The 16,750-nt window shown below is 43.1% G+C and overlaps 1 pseudogene; it reads right to left on the bottom strand.

Moving 5' to 3' along the window:
- Window positions 1–9,799: 9,799 nt before the first annotated feature.
- Window positions 9,800–16,750, bottom strand: part of LOC140199701 (L-asparaginase 1-like) — a 38,750-nt pseudogene continuing 31,799 nt past the window's right edge.

Genomic DNA, 16,750 nt, shown 5'->3' with positions numbered 1-16,750 from the left:
TAGACCATACAGCCCATCCAGTCTGTTCTGCCATTCCATCATGGCTGAACTATTATCCCTCTCAATGCCCCTTCTCCCCGTCACCCTTGACCTTTGACGTCCTTACTAATGAAGTAAGTATTAACCTCCACTTTAAATATATGGCAATGAGTTTCACCACCCTCTAGCGAAAGAAATTCCTTCTTTTCTCTGTTCAAAAGAGATGTCTTTCTACTGTGAGGCTGTGTCCTCTGGTCCTAGACTCCATCACCACAGGAAACATCTCCACATCCACTCTTTCTAGGCCTTTCAGTATTTAATAAGCTTCAGTGAGATTCCACCCCCCCCCCCATTCTTCTAAACTCCAGTGAGTACAGGCCCAGAGCCATCAAACACTTCTCATACATAGAGAGTTTACGGGAGGAATCAGGAACACCTTGAGAAATCAACAGTCACAGAGAGAATGTACAAACTCAACAGTGACACCACCATGAGGTTTAATCTTCTGCTCAAGGTGGTGCCAAGTTGTGGTCGTGGTTCTGATTTAATTGAACCAGCAGGGCTTGTTTCACTGTTCTTGCTTTGACGCTTCATATATTCTGTTTTGCTGCGATCGGTGTTAATCTGCTGAGCATTTTGAGCATGCTCTATTGGCGTTGGAAAGTATGGCGGCACTTGCGGACAGCCCCACCCCACCCCCCAGAAATGTTCCCTCTAAACTTTTTTACAACTGCGCGGACCAACCATTGATCTGAGCAGGAAAGTTTTACATGGCCTGAAAACTGCACGGCATATCTTATGAACATTTAGAATGAAAATTGAAAAACCGTATAATTTTGATTTTAATTATTAATTGAAAAGCATAATGAAATACAACACAACAAAGAAAATCTTTCATGTCTCATAAACTTTTTCTTGTCTGTCTTTATCCCAGCTGTGTGGCAACAGAGGCTATGTACACAAGATCGTTTCAGTTACTACGCAGTCACTCACGCATACAGCTTAGAGGGAACAGTGGGCTCAGCACGTCCGTGGGTGTATTGATTGTTAACATGCCAACGCATTTTACTGTATGTTTCAATGTACATGTGATAAATAAATCTGAACTTTTACTAGCTGGTTAAGCCACTGTTTACTTCCCTTGTTTATGTTCAGAATATATTTGCCCCATTACTGCCCGTCCTGCAGATGAATGACTTATGAAGCACTTATCCCTGTCACCATCCCTTGTACAGCGGCCCACTTCTCTTTCCTGTTTGCTCCTCTCATGCCGTTATTCCAGACTATTTATTTACCGTGCAAATACACAGTCGCTTGACTCAGACCGAACTTTATTCGTCATTGTGATTACATCCCAGCAATAAATACTAAACAACTTACCCTCTGCTTGGAGGGTCTTACAGTCGGACAGGATTTAGTCTCAGTCTGAAGTGCCGCACAGTTACCAAATTCTCAGCAAGGCAAGTCAAGTGGAGTTTATTGTCAAGTGGCCCCAGCACAGTGAGGTGCAGGTAAAGTTCAAAGTCGAGGTACATATATGTCACCAACTACAAATCTGAGATTCATCTTCCTGTGGGCATACTCAGAAAATTTATAGAATAGAAACCATAACAGAATCAATGAACAACCATCAAATTAGGTAGGGCTTTAAAACAGGGTACAGAAAACAGCAAACTGAGCAAATTCAAAAAAGCAGAGACAATAATATAAGTAAATAAGCAAAAAATATTGAGAGCATGAGATGAAGAATTTTTGAAATTGAGTTCATTGGTTGTGGGTACAATAAAAAACTTGCTTCAGCAGCCTCACAGGCACGTAGATACACACAAAACACTGAACATTAATTATACATACATTCATTGGTCATTTTAATTATTTATTGCAGCTGAACAACTGCTCATTAATGCAAATATCTACTCAGCCAATCATATGGTAGCAACTCAAAGCATAAAACATGCAGACATGGTCAAGAGGTTCTGTTGTTATTCAGACCAAATATCAGAATGGGGAAGAATTGTAATCCAAGTGACTTTGACTGTGGAGTGTTTGTTGGTGTCAGATGGGGTGGTCTGAGTATCTCAGAAACTGCTGGTCTCCTGGGATTTTCATGCACAAACGTCTCTAGAGTTTACAGGAATGGTGTGAAAAACAAAAAAAAAAATCCAGTGAACAGCAGTTCTGTGGGGGAAGACGTTAATGAGAGAGGTCAGAGGAGAATGGACAGACTGGTGCAAGCTGACAGGAGGGTGACAGTAACTCAAATAACCACACGTTATAACAGTGGTGTGCAGAAGAGCCTGTCTGAATACACAACACTCGAACCTTGAAGTGGATGGGCTACAGCAGCAGAAACCCACAATTATACAGTCAGTGGCCACTTTATTAGGTACAGGAGTTAACCCTGAGTGTAAATTACCATCTCTGCTTCCCTCGAAGCTTCAGATAATTTGGCATGCCACCAAATACTCCAGCAAGCTTCTACAGATACACGGCTGAAACCCTGAAAAGCTGCATCATGGCTTTCTTTGGCAATTTCAACGAGTGAAAGATGCAGCAGAGAGCAGTGAACACAGCCTGGCCCATCTACGTCAACGTCAATGTCAAGGTCAGTAGGTCTAAGGATTGTAGGCTTCTGGAAGGGGAAGTCGAGTGAATACAAACCAGTCCTCATCAATGGGTTACCAGTGGAAACGGAGAGCAGTGTCAACATCTGTGAAGAACCATCCTGGACCTAAAATATCGATGCAATTATGAAGAAGGCAGAACAGCAGCTATACTTCATTAGGAGTTTGAGGAGATTTGGTATTTCACCAATGACCTGCGCAAACTTCTACAGATGTTATGCAGAGAGAATTCTAACTGGTTGATTCACTGTCTGGTATGGAGGGGCCACCACACAGGATCATAAAAAACTGCAGAGGGTTGAAACCTCATCCAGCTTCGTCATGGGCACTAGACTCCCCGCCTCCGAGGTCATCTTCAAAAGGTGATGGCACAAAAAAGATGGCATGCTTCATTATGGACCACCACCCCCCAGGACATCTATCCGCATCTACCTTTGTGCAGAAGGTACAGAAGCCCGAAGTCCCACACCTTCAGGCTCAGAGAAAGCTACTTTTCTATAGCCACCAGGTTCATGCACCGGCCGGCACAACCCTAACTCTGTCTCAGCCACAGAATACTACAACTGCCTCTTGCATTACCACAGACTTGAACCTGATTGAATCTGATCTGACTGATGAATTTTTATTGATGCACCATAGAAAGTGTCCTATCTGGATGCACCACCACTTGGAATGGCATCTGCTCTGCACGTGACCACAAGAAACTTCAGACATAGCTCAGCACAACACAGGAACCAGCATCCCTGCTGTGGACCTATGGACCATGGACTTCTTGCTGCCCTAGTAAAGCAGCCAACATAATCAATGACCCCACATACTCCAAACATTCTCTCCTTTCTCCCCTCTTCCATTGGGTAGATAAGCCTGAAAACACACACCACCAGGACCATGGACTTCTTTTACCTTATTGATGTTCAAGTATTAAATGGTTCCCTAATATAATGAGATCATCTCTTGACCTTACAACCTGTAGTACTTCATCATGATCTTGCACCTTATTGTTTACCTGCACTGCACTTCCTCTGTATTCTGCACATTAGAGATTTGCAGATGCTGGAAATCCAGAGTAACGCACAAAAAATACTGGAGGAACTCAGCAGATCAGGCAGCATCTACGGAGAGGAATAAAGTCGATGTTTTAGGCCGAGGCACACTCCCAGGTGTAGAAGTACATGCTGAGGAATACAGTGAAGTTCACTTCATACCATTGAGCTACAGAGTGATCTGGGTCCAGGTCGATTGTTCACTGAACAGCGCTACGCAGTGGTAAAGGAAATATATGGTTTGTTTGCCTTCATTTGTAGAACTGCTGAGTGTAAACACAGGGAGTCATGCTACAGTTATATAAAACTTTATAACCACATTATCATCCAGATTGATGGCAAACAATGGAGCCAGCACCGGTCCCTGGTGGTCACAGGGACATACTACTGGTCACAGTCAGACAGGCAACCATCTACCACCACTCTGTGGCTTCTCCTGCAAAGCCAATGTCTAATCCAATTTACTTCTCCCATGCTGAACCTTGTCAAAGGTCTTGCTAAAGTCCATGTCACCAACATCCACCGCCTTGCCTTTATCAACTCTCCTGGTAACTTCCTCGAAAGACTCTATAAGATTGGTTAGGCACGACCAACCACACACAAGTCATGCTGTCCATCCCTAATCAGTCCCTGCATTTCTAAATACACATAATGTGGTCTCTTAGAACACCTTCCAAGAACTTTCCCACTACTTTCACCAGTCTATAATTTCCTGGTTTATTTTTAGAGCCTTTATTTAACAGTGGAACAACGTTAGCTATCCTCCAATCCTCCGGTACATTTCCTGTCGCTAAGGATGATTTAAATATCTCTGTGCGGACCCCTGCAATTTCTGCACGTGCCTCCCACAGGGTCAGGCCCTGGGGATTAGTCCACCCTGATTTGCCTCAAGACACCAAACGCTTTCTCTGTGATGTGTATTGGTCCATGACTTCACTGCTGCTTTGCCTCACTTCTATAGACTGTGTCTGTCTGCCAAGTAGATACAAAAGAGTGGCAAATCTGTGGAGTATGTTGCTACAGGCAGCTGTGGAGGCCAGGTCTTTATGTATATGTAGGGCAGAGGTTGATAGATTCTTGATGGTCTGGGCATGAAGGGATGCATGGAGAAGGCAGAAGATCGGGGCTGAGAGGAAAAAAAAAATGATAAGCCATGATGAATTGGCGGAGCAGACTCAATGGGCCAAATGGCCTCATTCCACTCCTACATCTTATGGTCTAATGGTTTATCAAAGACTGGCAAATCAAGACCGGAAGAAGCTGCAGAAGATCCTGATCACAGCCCAGCACATCACACAAACCAATCTTCCGTCCTTGGACTCACTTTACACCACACACTGTCGGAGCAGTGCTGCCAGGATAATCAAGGACACGACCCACCCAGCCAACACACTTTTCGTCCCTCTTCCCTCTGGGAGAAGGCTCAGGAGCTTGAAGACTCATACAGCCAGATTTGGGAACAGCTTCTTTCCAACTGTGATAAGACTGCTGAACAGATCCTGACCCGGATCTGGGTCGTACCCTCCAAGTATCCGGACCTGCCTTTCGTTTTTTTTTACACTACCTTACTTTCCCTTTCCTATTTTCTATTTATGATAAATAACTTAAATTTTTAATATTTACTATTGATTTGTACTCCAAGGAGCGCAAAGCGCAGAATCAAATATCACTGTGATGATTGTACACTCTAGTATCAATTGTTTGGCGACAATAAAGTAAAGTAAATGCAGATACAAAAAATCCATTGAAAATCTTCCCCATCTCTTTATTCTTTATTATTCTTTATTCATAGATTACTACTCTGATCTTCCAGAGGACCAGTTTTGTCCCGTGCAATCCTTTTGCTCTTAACATACCTACAGAACCCCTTAAGATTCTCATTCCCCTTGTCTGCTAGAGTAAACCTCATGCCTTCCTTTCGCCCTCCTGAATTTTTTCTTAAGTGTTCTCAAGTACCTCATTTGTCCCTACCTGCTTATACCTGCTAGGCATTTCCTTTTTGTTTCTCAACCAGGATCTAAATATCTCTCAAAACCAAAGTTCCCCAACCTGCTATTCTTGCCTTTTATTCTGACAGGATGCAAAGTGTTTCCCTACATAAACTTCTGTCACCTACCCTGTCTCAATCCCTAATAGCAAATCAAGTATCACATGCTCTTTCGTTAGGACTTCTATGTATCAATTAAGGAAACGTTCTGAATTGAATTGACTCTCTTTCCTACATCCTTCACAAACATGAGGAGTAAAAATCTTTATTGTTAAATCTCCATCTGAATGTGCAAATTATAGTAATTTGTAACAAATACTATGTACAGTAAGATAAACAACAGAACAGTCAATAAAGCTCAGAAATACAATTGTGTCAGCGTGAATTAATCAGTCTGATGGCCTGGTGGAAGAAGCCATCCTGGAGCCTGTTGGTCCTGGCTTTTATGCTGCGGTAAAATTTCCCGGATGGTAGCAGTTGGAACAGTTTGTGGTTGGGGTGACTTGGGTCCCCAGTGATCCTTTGGGCCCTTTTTACTCACCTGATGCTGTAAATGTACTGAATAGTAGGAAGTTCACATCTACAGATGCGCTGGGCTGTCAGCACCACTCTCTGCAGAGCCATGCGATTGAGGGAAGTACAGTTCCCATACCAGGCAGTGATGCAGCCAGTCAGGATGCTCTCAATTGTGCCCCTGTAGACAGTTCTTAGGATTTGGGAACTTGTGCAAACTTCTTCAGCCGTCTGAGGTGAAAGAGGTGCTGTTGTGTTTTTTTTCACCACACAGCCGGTGTGTACAGACCAAGTGAGGTCCTCAGTAATGTGTATAACAAGGAACTTGAAGCTGTTCACCCTCTCAACCCCAGATCCATTGACGTCAATAGGGATTAGCCGGTCTCCATTCCTCCTGTGGTCTACAACCTAGCTCTTTTGTTTTTGCGACATTGATGGAGAGGTTGTTTTCTTGTCACCACTGTATCAGGGTGCTGACCTCTCTGTAGGCTACCTCATTATTATTTGAAATAAGGCCAATCACCTGCAAATTTACTAGGCAGACTGAAGTTATGGGTGCCGACTAAGGCATGGGTGTACAGAGAATAAAGCAGGGGGCTTAGGACACAGCCCAGGGGTGGGGGGCTCCTGTGTTGAAAGTCAGAGAGGCAGAGGTGAGGGGGCCCACTTTTAGCTCCTGCCAGTGATCCAATATAAAATCCAGGCTCCAGCTGCACAAGGCAAGGTAAAGGCCAAGGTCTCTGAGCTTCTTGTCAAGCCTGGAGGGAATTATGCCAAACTGTAGTCCAAGAACAGCATTCTCACGTTAGCATCCCTCTTCTTGAGGTGTGTAGAGCTGTTGCTATTGTGTCATATGCTGATCGGTTGTGTCGGAAGGCGAATTGTAAGGAGTCCAGTGTGGGTGGTAGCATGCTGCAGAAGTAGTCCTTGACCAGCCTCGCAAAACATTTACTTATTATTGAGGTGAGCGCAACAGGACGGCTAAAGAAATTTTTCTTCACCTCTATTTTAAAGGGACATCTGAGGCTGTGTCCTCTGGTCCCAGATTTCTCCACTGTAGGAAACATACTCTCCATATCCACTCAATCGATATTTAAATAGGTTTCAATGAGATTTTCCCCTCTCCATTTTTCAAACTCCAGTGAGTACAGGCCCTGACCTAACAAATGCTCCTTAAATTGAATAGTCAAATTTTTATGAATAAAAGGCCTTTTTGGAAAAATAATCCATGAACCAATTTATTGCTAACTCCCGTTCACAGCAGGAGAAGGAACGTGATCAGTGTTTTCAATCGATAGATCAGGCATGGAGCCTTTCTGCCATCTTGTGGCCCAATATCCACAAGATATTGGTATCTTGCACACCAGCCAATGATCATTTCCTTTGGTCAGTGCGGAGAAAACCCTTGCAAATCTGGACTTTGTTTAATCTGTGCCTTCAGGCCAAGGAGGTACTACCTTCAGTAAAGTGACTGAACAGTCACCAGTGAGAAAAAGAAGTACTGTATCTTTGGAAAAAGTAATCTCATTACAGGGGACTGAAGGCACACACCCAACAATTCAGGAATAGCTTCTTCCCCTCTGCCATCCAATCTGTAAGTGGACATTGAACCCACGAACACTATTTCATCACTTTTTTATTTTTATTTTTGCACTATTTATGTAACTATTATACCTACCATCAACTGTGTTGAAAAATGTAGCTGTCAGATTCCCCCCTTGACACTCACCCTCTCACCATAAACCTCTGCCCTCTAGGCTTTGACTTCCCTACCCTGGGGGAAAGAAACTGAGACCATCAACCTTATCTATGTTCCTCGTGATTGTACAACCTTTGTCAGATCACTGCTCAGCATCATATTGTGCTTTACAGTGCTGTGCAAAAGTCTTAGGCACATATATATATAGCTGGGGTGCCTAAGACTGCTGCACGGTACTGTACTTGTCAACGTGGAGCAGAGACCGGGTTTGTAAATCTGGCGGGAGAGGGGTTTGGGACAGGTGGCAGAGAAGGAGTGCCAGGGCGGGGGGGAGGGGGGCAAGAGGTGACACAGGTGCAGACACACCCAACCCTAAGACACAAGGCAAGATCATGTGATTCAAAACAATTGGTTTATTGATCATTACAGAATGTCTCTCTGGTGCTTCCTGCTCCCTCCCCTCCCCCTTCCCCTTTTCCCAACCATGATTCCCCATTCTCCACCCCCTTCCTACTCTTATTCCACAAGAGACCCCTAACAGAATTAGGTTTATCATCGTTCACATATGTCATGAAATTTGTTTTTTTTTTGCATCGTTACAGTGTAATACATAAGATTACTACAATACTGTGCAAAATTCTTACGCGCCCTAGCTATATATATGTGCCTAAGGCTTTTGCACAGTATTGTATGTTAATATGTATTAATTTTTGAAATGTTATTAGCATGTATACATAATTATGAGGGGTATAGATAGGGTTAATGCAAGCAGGCCTTTTTCCACTAAGGTTTGGCTAGGCTAGAACTAGAGGTCATAGATTAAGGATGAAAGGTGAAATATTTAAGGGGAATCTGAGGGGAGGATGACTTCTTCACTCAGAGGGAGGTGTGAGTGGAAGCCAAGTCATTTGGTATATTTAAAGTAGGGGTTGATAAGTTCTTGATTAGTTAGGGCATCAAACTTACGGGAGAAGGCAGGAGAATGGGGTTGGGAGAGATAATAAATCAGCCGCGATAGAATGGTGGAGCAGACTCAATTGTCCCGTTGGTCTAATTCTGCTTCTGTCTTATGGAGTGTGGAACAAGCTTCCAGTGGGAGTGGTGGGTGTGGGTTTGATAGCAACATTTAAGAGAAGTTTGGACAAGTACATGGACGGACAGGGTATGGAGGGCCATTGTCCAAGTGTGGGACGATGGAAGGAGGCAGATTAACAGTTCGGCATTAACTAGATGGGCCGAGGGGTCCCTTTTCTGTGCTGTATCACCATATAACTCTATTTAAACAATTAGAATATTTTAAATATTACTGCCCATCAGAGGAATTTAAATATAGGAACATAGAAAACCTAAAGCACAATACAGGCCCTTTGGCCCACAAAGTTGAGCCGAACATGTCCCTACCTTAGAAATTACTAGGGTTACACATAGCCCTCTATTTTTCTAAGCTCCATGTACCTATCCAAAAGTCTCTTAAAAGACCCTATCGTATCCGCCTCCACCACCGTTGCCAGCAGCCCATTCCACGCACTCACCACTCTGAGTAAAAAACTTACCTCTGACATCTCCTCTGTACCTACTCCACAGCACCTTAAACCTGTGCCCTCTTGTGGCATATAGTTGAAAAAACAAGAATAGGAAAGGTTTAGAGGGAGGTTGATGGAGCTGAGTCCATCACCAGATCAGCCATGGTCTTATTGAATGGCGGAGCCGGCTCGAGAGGCAAAATGGCCGATTCCTGCTCCTATTTCTTATGTTCTTATATCCGTCAAACACAGGAAAATGGGGTATCTCAGATGGGGATCTTGGTCAGCATTGACAAGTTGGAATGAGGGGTCTGGTTCTGTGCTGTATGACCCTTTGACTATGATTCTAAAGGCCTTTGACAGCCATCTCAGGAAGGGGATTTAGTGATATGCCGCCTGAGGACTGGCAGCTGCGTAGAGCCTGTTGGGCCTCACATGAACCTCTCAGTTGGGGACCACAAGTGGTGATCCGGGGAGGAGACCACGTCTAGTAGCATGACCGGTGTACTCTGCCCAACATTTGCTTCCACCTGGTCCCACACATGGAAGAATACAGCACAGGAACAGACCCTTTGGCCCTTGTGCTGATCCAATTAAATCAGTAATCAAATGACCAACTGATCCCTCCTGCCTACATAATGTCTACGTTCTTCTATTTTCCTCACATTTACGTGGCTATCTAATAGTCCCTAATGTTTCTGCCTCTACCACCACCCCAGGCAGCACATTCCAGCCACCTAACACTCTCTTTGTGAAAAAGCTTGCCCCTCACATCTCCTTTGAAATTACCCCCCTCTCACCTTAAATGCATGCTCGCTGGTAATAGACATGCCAACCCTGGGAAAAAAGTACTGTCTGTCTACTTTATCTCTGCCTCTCATAATCTTATAAACCAGTTAGAGACATGTTTCACTCTGGTAAAAATAGAAGCGTGATATTCTTGCCAATATTTGCAGGAAGTCCCAAAGGAGAATTTCAACATTTGCACTAATGTTTGCATTGATGTTTACAGAGTTAAAAGGGCAAGTGGGGTGTCTCTGGGATGGGATTTTTCCTGCAAAAAACCTCTGGCTGAGCAAGTTCAGCATCTCCTAACATCGAATCATATCCAGGACTCACAACTTTCTCCTGTCAATGTTTTTATTTAAATTAATTAGGATTTTTACATTGATATACCAAAGGCTGCTTTTCAGAAAATCAGTGATAAAGTTAATCATAACAGTGCTTTAATGCCATCGTACATCCAAAGTAGTGGATCGTAATCACAAAATAACCTGCAGATGCTGGGGTTAAAGCAACACGCACAACACGCCGGAGGAACTTAGCAGGTTGGGCAGCATCCATGGAAACGATGAGTCGACGTTTCTGTCCTGACGAAGGGTTCTGGCCCGAAACGTCGACTCATCGTTTCCACGGATGCTGCCCAACCTGCTGAGTTCCTCCAGCGTGTTGTGAGTGTTGCTCAAAGTAGTGGATACATCCCAGTCCATCACGGGCAAAGCCGTCCTGGGCATTGAGCACATCTACAAGGAATGCTGTCACAGTATCCATTATTAGCAACACACACAACACGCTGGAGGAACTCAGCAGGTCGGGCAGCATCCGTGGAAATGATCAGTCAACGTTTCGGGCAGGAAACCTTCGTCAGGACTGTAGAGGGAAGAGGCAGAGGCCCTATAAAAAAGGTGGGGGGAGGGTCCAATCCATTATTAGGAAATCCCACCACCCAGAACATGCCCTCTTCTCACTGCTGTCATCAGGAGGAGTTACAAGAGCCTCAGGACTCATGCCACCAAGTTCAGAAACAGCTTGTTACCCCCAACTATCAGGCTCCTGAACCAAAGAAGATAACTTCAATCAACTTCAATTGGCCCATCATTGAAACGTTCCCACAACCAAAGGACTCACTTTCAAGGACTCTTCATCTTATGTTCTTGATATTTATTTATTTTTTTATTAATTATCGTTACTTCTTTTTGTGGTTGCAGTTTGCTGTCTTCTGCACTCCGGCTGAATGCCCCAGTCTGGGCTTCTTTCATTGATTCGTTCTGTTATGTTTAATATTCCATTGATTTTTTGAGGATGCCCACAAGAAAATTAACCTCATGGTTGTGTATGGTGACATGCACATACTTTAATAATAACATCTGCTTTGAACTTTAGTTACAGAGATAGTCAGAATGGAACCAGGCTCCTTGGCCCAACTAGCTCATTCCAATGCCGAGATTCTTATTTAGCTTTGATCTAAAAGGTCTTACTGTTGAGTTACTTATTTTTTGGTAAATGGAGACACAAGTGTTGTGTGCGTGTGTGTGTGTGTGTGTGTGTGTGTGTGTTTTTGTGTGGTTTTTCGTGAATTCTATTGCTCTTCTTTGCTTTGTAGTTGCCTGTAAGAGGATGGATCTCAAGGTTGTATATGGTCTACATACTTAGTCCAATAAATTTGTTTTGAATTTTGAAGAAACTGCAGTTGCTGGAATCTGGAACAAAATAGTGAGCTGCTGGTCAATCAGCTTTTCAGTACGAGACCCTTCATCTGTATCTGAAATGTTGATTTCCTTCCACAGATGCTGCCTGACCTGCTAAGTTCATCCACCAATTTGTATTTACTTACAGTGAATGTACTTAAGTTTAATCCAGTCACATGAAATGTAGGTCCAATCGCTTCAAGACTTTTAGGGTTATCCTTACTTAAGAAGTATAAGAGAGGGAGGGAGGAGAACTTCAGGCAGGGCAGAATTGTTCATGCACTGGGGAAGAAAGATCACTCTGAGCCCTGCTAAGATTAGAGGCACAGCACATCTACAGTGTCCTTTGCCAGCTCGATGCCTTCAGAGGGAAAAGGGGCAGGGAAAAAACACTGGACAACAAAGATTTCACTTTCTGAATACTCCGGTTGTATCTTATGGATTTTTCGCTGCTGATCGTGAAAATCACCATGAAATTTCCCCATCATGCAACATTGTTTTGAAATCACCCTTTATTAGTTATTTCAAGTCATAATTCAAGTCAGAATAACTGATGCCAAGATTAAGGAAGGCATTTTTGCTGGTCCATAAATCAAATGGGTCATCAATGACAGGCAATTTGAAGAACTTCGAGTGGGACCAGAGAAAAATTGCATGGAAGGCATTCAAGGATGTTGTTATAAATATTTTGGCAACTACGGAGCATCAAGCTATGTGCAACTGGTTGACAACATGCATAAAGTGCGACATGTCACTAAAGATTCATTTTTGCTTTCCCATTTAGACTGGTTCCCTGCAAATCTTGGTGCTGTCAGTGAGAAGCACGGTGAAAGGTTTCACCAGGACATTGTGGTCATGGAGAAATGGTATCAGGGATCCATCAATGCTGGCTGATTATTGTTGGATGTTTCAGCAAGAAGCCTCAAACAGTGAGTACAAATGAAAATCATCAACAAAACATTTTTAGCTTAGTTGAACTATTGCAAAGCATCAGCACCGTTATGCAAATGAATGCAATATAATCAATAATTAATTTCTTGTTTCCCTAAATTCCTATGTGAGACAAGTAGTCTGAAATTACATTTGTGTTCAGCTTCAAGTGGTCTATCATAAACGAACAAAAATTCTGAGAAAGCAACACTTCTGAAAAAATTTGTTGGCCGGTGGAATGCAAAGAGTTGCTTTACGGTTCTGGTCAAAGTGATGACCCTGTGGCAGCTTTCAAACCTACAGATGGACTGTGATTTCCCCACAGATGTTCTGTTTCATCAGCTGCAAAATAAACAGCAGTAAGTGGACACACACTCGCCATTTTCCCTTGAACAAATACCCGCAGTGTAATTTGTCCCATCCAGCTCGGACCCCCGATTTAACACCTCCACCAACTGGTGGCAGGTCTGGGCTCTGAACTCTGAAAAAAAAGAACACCTCTGCAAATCTCACCACTTCCACCCTGCACTTCCTTTTCCTAGTAAAGGTGCTGAACTTTGACCAAAACTTTGAATACTGCCCTAACATCTCCTCAAAAGCTTTGACATCAAATGAACATTGAACCTATGAACACTACATCACTAGTTTTTATTTCTGCTTTTTCGCTACTATTTTTAATTTAGCTGTTTAATATACATATATACTTACTGTAATTCATCTGTTTATTTTTTCTATATTTATCATGTATTGCATTGTACAGCTGCCGCTAAGTTAACAAATTTCACGACATACACCAATGACATTAAACCCGATTCCGGTTAAGTTTTCTTTGCTCCTGCACACAGTTACATACCTTGGAACATTCAGTGGCCACTTTATTAGTTACAGCTGTATACCTGCTCGTTAATGCGAATATCTAATCAGCCAATCGTGTGACAGCAACTTAATATACAAGAGTATGCAGGCATGGTCAAGCGGCTCAGCTTTTACTCAGACCAAACATCAGAATAAGGAAGAAATGTGATCTAAGTGACATTGACCTTGGAATGATTGTTGGTGCCAGATGGAGTGGTTTGAGTATCTCAGAGACTGTTGATCTCCTGGGATTTTCACACACATCAGTCTCTAGAGTTTACAGAAACTGTCATGATAAACAAATAAAAAACATCCAGTGAACAGCAGTTCTGTGGGTGAAAGTTCCTTGTTATTGAGAGAGGTCAGAAGAGAATGGCCAAACTAGTTCAAGCTGACAGGAAGGCGACAGTAACTCAATTAACCAAACATGACAACAGTGGTGTGCAGAAGAGCATCTCTGAATGCACAACACATTGAACCTTGAAGTGGATGAGCTACAGCAGAAGACGACTACAAACACACAGAAATATACTCAGGGGCCACTTTATACTTCTTGTACCTTGTAAAGTGATTTGGCATAGACTAGATGAACCGAAAGGCCAGCCTTGGTGCTTTGTCTCTACGACAAAGGTTGAAGCTTTGGAACGGAGCTGAAACTATTTACAATAGAACTATTCAGGTAGCTGGAATATAGGTAGAACTTAAAAGAGGTCAGCACAGGGACAAGGCCTTCGGGTGATCATTACATTAAAAACCTAATTCGATCTGTCTGCACATGATCCATATCCCTCTACTCTGAATATTCATCTGCTGTCTAAAAACATCTTAATGCCACTATAGTATCTGTTTCCACCACTGACAACCTGCTCCAGGCACCCACGACTCTGTGTAAAAGAATTTTCCCCACGTCTCTTTTAAACTGTTCTCCCTTCTCACCTTCAAGCTATACACAATGCTCATCCCTTTAGCTTTAGTCACTGCTTATTGACCTCATATAGCAGCCGTACTTCAGAAGAGGTTATATCTAACATCTACACAATACCAAGGATAACAAGGCCATTCACAAACCTCTCGTCTCTGTCCACTGTCCTCTGATTGATTCAGGACCCACACCAGCTTGGCAATGGCTGCTTCCCTTGTTATGTCATGTCCGAGGATGACTCCGGCTGTGGCCAGCTTTTGGGTGAATGTAAAATTGGTACTGGAATTGGGTAATTGTTGTCACATGTACCAAGAAACAGCGAAAAACTTCTCTGTTATATTGTTCGTTCAGATCAAATTATATTTGCTATCACAATCAAATCTGCAGCTGCTGGAAATTCAAAGCACCACACACAAAATGCTAGAGGAACTCAGCAGGCAGCATCTCTGGAAAAGAGTAAGTAGTCCATGTTTCATGCTGAGACCCTTCATTAGGACTTATTATTGGTATTAGCTTATTATCATCACATGTATGAAGATACAGTGAAATGCTTGTCTAACCTACTGTTCATACAGATCAAATCATTACACCGTGCATGGAGCCAGTATAGAGCAAAACAATAACAATGCAGATAAGAGTGTAAAAACTACTGACAGAGTACAGTGCAGGCAAACGATAAAGTGCAAGATGATAACGAGGTAGTTGGTGAGCCCAAGAGTTTATCTTATTGTACAAGAGGTCCATTCAAGACAGTGCATTGAAGTAGAAATCAGTAAAACAGTAACAACTACAGTGAAAGTGTAGTGCAGGTAAACAATAAGGTGCAGGGTCATAATGTGGAAGATTGCAAGGTCAAAAGTCCACCTTATTTGACTAGGAAACCATTTAATAGTCTTATTACAGAGCAAGGTATGTCAAGGGAGATGGGGATACTATGTGAAGATATTGCAAACCACCTCAGGATGAGAGCTTTCATGAAGATAGTTTTAGTCAGAGTCATAGAAAAGTACAGCACAGAAACAGGCTCTTCAGCTCATCTAGTCTATGCTGAGGCCACTTAAACTGCCTACTCCCATAGGCTGCCCTACCCCTACCATCCAAACTTCTCTTAAATGTTGAAATGAAGCTTGCATGCACCATTTGTGCTCATTCCACACTCTCACAACCTCTGCGTGAAGAGGTTCTCCCTCATGTTCCCCTTAAACTTTTCACCTTTCACCCTTAACCCATGACTTATAGCTGTAGTCTCACCCAGCGGAAAAAGTAATGAGAAAAGCCTGCTTGCATTTACCCTTTCTATACCCCTCAGTGGATAACTTTTCTGAGGGTTATTTAAATGTAAATTTTGGGATGTAATTTTTTGTAATTCGTAGCTTTTTAAATGTAATTTTGGGATTATGGGCCTCAAGTTCAAGTTTATTTTCACCTGACTGAGCATATATGCAACCAAATGAAACAACATTCCTCCAGGCCACAGTGTACCAACAAAACATATGTCACACACAGCACATCAATCAAAATATTACCACATATAAGTTAATAAAATATAATTCAATATGCATGTGAAGTGCACCGCACAGATAAGCAGTAAGCAGCTTGCTCTCCTAGTGACGAGCCCTCAGTGGTGGCAGGGTATTCATTAGTCTCACAGCCTGAGGGAAGAAGCTGTTACCCAGTCTGACAGTCCTATTCCGGATGCTTCAGTACCTCTTTAGTGACGGTGGTGGGTCTAAGAGACTGTGGGACGGGTGTTAAGGATCCTCAACAATGCGTTTGCCCCTTCATATACAATGCTTACAGTCCCTACTCTGGGGGGTGGGGAGACCCCAGTGAACTTCTTGGTTGTTTTTACTATCCTCTGTAGGGTGTTGCGGTTCAATGCCTTGTAGCTTCCGTACCACACAACGACACAGCCAGACAGGACACTCTCGATGGTGCTCCTGTGAAAAGCTGTAAGAATTGGGGTGGGAAGTCGAGCACACCTCAGTCTCCCCAGAAAGTGTAGAGATTGAGCTGTGCCTCAATCACCGGCAAGCCCAGCGTTTGTTGCCCATCACTAATTGCCCCAGAGAGGGTGGTGTTGAACAACCTCCTTGAACCACTGTAGTCTTTCTGGTGAAGTTGCCATGATACAGCCCAGTCCATCACAAAAACCAACCTACCCGCTCATGGACTCTGTCTACACTTTCTATATTTATTGGTTTATT

The sequence above is a fragment of the Mobula birostris genome, chromosome 6, assembly GCF_030028105.1.
Source record: "Mobula birostris isolate sMobBir1 chromosome 6, sMobBir1.hap1, whole genome shotgun sequence".
Classification (NCBI taxonomy): Eukaryota; Metazoa; Chordata; class Chondrichthyes; order Myliobatiformes; family Myliobatidae; genus Mobula; species Mobula birostris.
Note: the sequence above shows the minus strand (reverse complement) of the source record. Positions and strands in the feature narration are given on the sequence as shown.